Source organism: Psammomys obesus, unplaced genomic scaffold, assembly GCF_907164565.1.
Source record: "Psammomys obesus unplaced genomic scaffold, mPsaObe1.curated_primary_1811, whole genome shotgun sequence".
NCBI classification, from domain to species: Eukaryota; Metazoa; Chordata; class Mammalia; order Rodentia; family Muridae; genus Psammomys; species Psammomys obesus.
Window position 1 is genome coordinate 8519671 of NW_026589732.1, and position 5862 is coordinate 8525532.

Consider the following 5862-nt stretch of genomic DNA (forward strand, 5'->3'; position numbering starts at 1 on the left):
CCAGGTGCTGTACTCCATGGACAGTCGTTCTCATAGATGTCAACAACAACAACCTAATTCTTTTACTATTTAAATTCTACAACTCTCATGATTGCTTGATATTTTTATGGTTGTGCATAAATTCCCAAATAAGGGCACATTAAAATACAGAGGCTACTTCTCTATTTGTTTTCAAAACTGATCCAACATTTTTATATGGTTCTGGGACATTTTAAGTGCTTTACCTTTCTGTTCTTTATATTCTGATTAAAACAGGAACTCTGTCTGGTTCTTTACAGTGAATAGTGAGTGAGTAACAGGCTAGAGAATAAATTGGTTAGTACTGATATCCATTTCAAATTTTGCTTGGGATGGATAAAAAAGAAGAGGATTTTCTTTCACTTTTTTTTTTCTTTTTCTTTTTATTTAATGCACTGGTATTTGGAGAAATACGTTGAGGAAGTGAAAGATAACATGTGAGTATTCTAATTCAATTTGAGAACCAGGTATGACATCCATACAGCAACATCTAGAAAAAGCCTTAAGAGTCAGCCTGTGAAGAAATCTCAGGATCTTGGGGAACACAGTAGAAATTCAAAAGATCCTTATTTCAAGATTTTACTGAGGTCTTTGCAAAGCAATCTTCTCTTTAACATTGATGAAATGATGCTTTTCAGAGAATGGCTGGCCAGGTATCAGAGGACGTCATCATCCAGCAAAGTTTCACTCTTCCAGACAACCTTCCCCAGTGGTCATGGCAAGTACTGTGATTCTCCCTCTTATAGCTTTGGGCAACATACCTGTAGCAAAATATCAGAGCAGAGGATATGAAAGGAATTAATTCTGTCCTCTTATGAACTCCTCCTTTGCAGTTATCAGAAATCAATATTTATGCCAGAAGCACTAAACAGGCTGATATTCTGTGATCACATCATGCAGATTACAGATAAGAGTCTTGAAAAACTACTTATTAAAATGCACGTAACCTCACTTTTACCTAAGGCTGGGTAAATGTGAAGTCATTCATGTTTAATGAAAAGATTTAGTGAATGAACAAATAAAAAATGGATGAAGCAATAAAGGGCAGCAGCTTTCTTTTTCTTTTCTAGAATGTATGTTTTATTTTCAATGCTGTTTTTCTTAAATAGAAAACTATAAACTCACCTCACTTGAGATATGGTCCAGTTGGATTATTTTAAAATCTTAGTTCAGTTGCTGATATGTGTCTTCATTAGATCCCTAAGCCTATTTTTCTTCCTACAAAAACACAACACACACACCACACGTACACACTTGTTTCTTTGTCTACAGTGTAGAATTCCAATTCTATTCCCTACATAGCATGAATGATAGTCAGATATGTAAGGAAGATGTTACTAAGGCATGGAAACATTGTTATCATCTTAGCCTTGCTGTTAACTGAAGGAAAAAACGTATAAAACAGAAAATGGAGTGAAAATAAATAAATAAACAGGACATTGATATAGTGTATCTTTTCTGTTGTCTAACTGCCTATGAGATGTTAAGTTGAAATACTGTGTAACATTTTGCCTGTAGGGAAAAAATAACAGCAGATGGACCAAGCAGAAGGCAGAGCCAAATAGTTTTGTCTTCTTTTCATTGTAGCTTTTTTTTTTTTTCAGTTTCATTACAGATGTAACTGAGATAGATAATCCTACATAAGAAAAAAAAATGCATCAGGCAGCCTTATAATTATATAAGATAAGTGTTTCTTTTAGGGTGATTTTTATGAATAGGGTATCACCACTGAATTCTTGTCTGGAAGACATAGATGAGGTTGAGAATCCTTCAGAAGTAGAGGGATTATATAAAGACTAGAAAAGATGCGGAGATGACTACAAGAAGGGCACTACACGCCCTGCACTTGATATGAACTGATTTTTCTCATGAAGATATCTATTAGTTTTCATGCCCTGTCTTTGATCTTGGTCAATTTGTCATCAGAAGCTAAGTGGTAGCACAGTAAAGGCAACAGATGCTGGGAATGACAAGCCAAATTACTGAAAATCCTGCCAATAATTTCCCCTCAAAAGTAAATGGTCTGACTTTCTAATCTCCAAAATTCATTTCTTTCATAAGCAGCTGATGGCTGCTTTGTGTTGTCAAAGTTCAGAACCATCTGTTTCCTAGATGCAAACAGCCTTAGTGCTGCCACATCTGTTAGGTCCAGCCTCCCCAGGTCAACTCCTGCCATTTTATTGCAGGAATCACTTTTTTTAATTTATTTATTTGTTATTAATTACAGTTTATTCACTTTGTATCTCAACTGTAACCCCCTCCCTTATCCCCTCCCTCTTTTCCACCCATGCCTTTCCCCCAGTCCACTGATAGGGGAGGTTCTTCTCCCTTTCCATCTGATCCTAGTCTATCAGGTCTCATCAGGAGTGGCTGCATGGTTCTCCTCTGTGGCCTACTAAGGCTGCACCCCTTCAGGGGGAGGTGATCAAAGAGCAGACCACCTGAGTTCATGTCAGAGACAGTCCCTGTTCCCCTTACTAGAGAACCCACCTGAACACTGAGCTGGACATGACAGGAGCCTACCATAGAGGGACTCTGAAATTCAGACTCTCCCCTGTGGAGTATCAAAGCAGGAGCTGAGACTCATAGCCAAACGTTGGGTAGAGTGCAGTGAACCTTATGAAAGAAGGGGGAGATAGAAAGACCTGGAGGGCACAGGAGCTCCAGAAGAAGAGAAAAAAAAATCTAGGCACAGGGATCTTTTCTGAGACTGATACTCCAACCGAGGACCATTCATGGAGATAACCTAGAACCCCTGCACGGATGTAGCCCATGGAGGTTCAATATCCAAAAGGAATCACTTCTTTCAGCTGTAGCATCATCTGGCCCACAGTTGGAAGACTGACAATATTCCCACAAGAAATTTGCATATTCTTTTATATATACCTCACATCCAAAGCTTTTATATAGCACAAATTGTCTGGTAAGTTTTATATAATTTTCAACATAATCATCTAGAAGTATATTTATAAATATCTTCTTTGAAATTACATATTGAGGCAGACTAGTTTATTAGTAATAAAAACTAGTTTTGTTACTGTCTTATTTTGAAGTTATGGTTTTGGAAGACATTATTCAAAACAGCAAGTAAAATACTGAGTTACCATTTCCAACTTTTGGCACACTGATGTTTTATTTTGAGGACTGTTTACAATCATTTTACTAGTTATACTAAAACTGGCGCACTGCCTCCCATGTTCCAAGCTTGCTTCTTGCTTTTCTTATGTATTATTTATACCTATATTTCCTCGATAGATTCTCACTTTCTAAATCAGGAGATTAAGTTTCTGAAGATATAAACACCTTTCCTACAGCCGCACAAGCAGCTCGAACACAAACCAGTCCGCCTTGTTCCACATGACATCACTTTTCAGTGATCTGGAAAAACACGGAAGTTCCATAGTCAGATGAATAATGCTTCTCTACAGTGCTTTTTTCATTCAAAACACGAGGTACTGATAACGTGGTGTATGTGTGTGGGTAAACAGAAGCTGCTGTGGAAACAAATAAGAAACTCAGCTCCTGCATATGAGCTACTGAAAACATAGGCATTGGCACTGGTTTTGCTTACTTCAGGTCAGTTGAAAACTAAGATTAGCTAGGTCATGATGCATTGGAGAACAGGTAGTCCTCATGAGTATAATGGCTGCCCAAGTGGTCAGACATCTTAGCTCAAATGCTTACTCTGTGGTTAATCATTACAAATTGAATGATTACCTAAACTTCACTAAGGAAAAACAAAAACAAAACTCGTGGCTATGCTGAAATACTTCAGTACTGTATTGAAGCAACTTTGTGAAATAATGCATCTTTTTCATTAATTATAATATTTGGTAGTACATCTTTTAGAATTTCACATGTATTATCATATTCACATATACAGATCAAGAATAATTATAAAGAAATAATTATAATTTAGATCATTTTGTGTATAGTTTTATAAATCACAGTTCACTTAAAATTCGTCAACTAATATTCACACAAATGAAAATATTTTCCTACAGTTTTCATAAGATGTATATAGAATATTTTTCATACAAAATTTACTAATATATCATTACTGATATTTATTACAAAACATAAATTTTGTCATTGTGGATAACTTGCTTCATTAACTAAAATAAAATCTACATAAAGGCGGGATTTAGTTACTTAACTTTCTCATTCATCCCATCCCCAACACTCAGAGCCACGCCCTTTTATTATTATTAAACTGCTGAGTTTATTTCATATGTATATTTGTCTCCCTACCATTTCCACATCTGACCACCACTACTACTATGCCCTATCATAATACTCCATACATACTTAAAACCAAGTAAAGGGTGGAGTTCCATCCTTGAAAACTAAACATGCATTTTAGACAACACATTCTTGGCAATTGAACTTGAACATTTATCAAACACAGTAGGGAAAGTTCTTACTTTGCATTATAAAAAGGAGAGCCAGATATCAGTGTTCCAGAAATGAAGTAAGATGAAATATTTCAAACTGTTTAAACCATTTTCTTAAGGAGATTTCCTCCATGGCCAGAAATCTTGAATAGTCTCCTGGTCAGTCATCAGGGAGCAATTCTTCACATAATTAATAAACTTGGCTTCCATTTTGGGAAGAGAAACACCTTTGTTTCTATATTTGTTAAGATTTTTGCCTTAATGTCTTCTACAGAACTAGGTCCTTTTGGTGTTTTTTCCTGTTTTTGAAGGACTCTTGACCCTTTGATCTCGGTGTTGATGGTTTTAAGTGTTTTCCATTTTGGTTTGATTTTTGCGATTTTTTTTCCTGGTGTATCTCCTACAGAATTCTTCACTGAAACTTTTTCTTAGTTTCCTCCTCACCAAAATATCATCATCGTCGTCGTCATCATTTTCAACAGCGTCATCATCTTCACCAAGTTTTACTTTTTTCTGTGGAACCTTGTTACCACCTCCAGCGGAAGAACACTTTCCAGACATACTTAACAGTTTTACATTTTCCTAATCTTCATCTTTTAACTCTGCATCTTCCTCTACAGACACCAGGTGCTGTTCACTAATGTCCACAGGTCTTGATCCACATTTCAACCTTAAGACCACAGGTGGAGTAATTTCAAATCCCCCAAAAGAATCTGTTAGTTGTACAGACATTTTCAAAGTTGCCAGTGTTACTTTAATTGGACTGCCTTCATAGTTCTTTGCTTCTGCCTCTACAATGTGTAATTCGTCTTTTGCTCATACCTCTAAATTGACCGCTCTTAATGATAACTGGTGTTCGTTTTCATCATTATCCACTTTAAAGTGATAGTCATTGTCAGCCTTTAGTTCACAACCAAAAAGGTAGTTCTGAGGCCTAAGAGGACTCTTAACCACTTCCATCGAGTCTTCCATGAAGTGGAGGAGAGCACTTCCTTGTGAAGTAAGTCTGAAGGAGAAAAAAAAAAAAAAACACCTACTGCTCCCCAGAACAGATACACAAGACAGAATCACTCCACGGAAGGGGAGCTGTACCTTATACGTGTTGGCATTACAAAAAATCTTTGAATTAATATACTAGCTAATAAAAACAGATGCTGAACCTGATGGCCAACTGGCAGGCAGAGTGAATGGAATTTTATGTAAAAAGTGGGAAATAGCAAGAGCTGGAGAGGATAGGAACTCCACAAGGAGAGCAACAGAACAAGAAAATTTGAACACAGAGAACTTCCCAAAGACTCATACTCCAACCAAGGACTATTCATGGAGATAACCTAGAACCCCTGCACAGATGTAGCCCATGGCAGTTTAGTGTCCAAGTGGCTTACATAGTGATGGGAAGAGGGACTGCCTCTGACATGAACTGATTGGCCTGCTCTTTGATCACCTCCCC

General features: G+C 36.9%; 1 pseudogene; it reads right to left on the reverse strand.

Moving 5' to 3' along the window:
* Positions 1 to 4526: 4526 nt before the first annotated feature.
* Positions 4527 to 5384, reverse strand: LOC129675255 (nucleophosmin-like; annotated as a pseudogene).
* Positions 5385 to 5862: the final 478 nt, after the last annotated feature.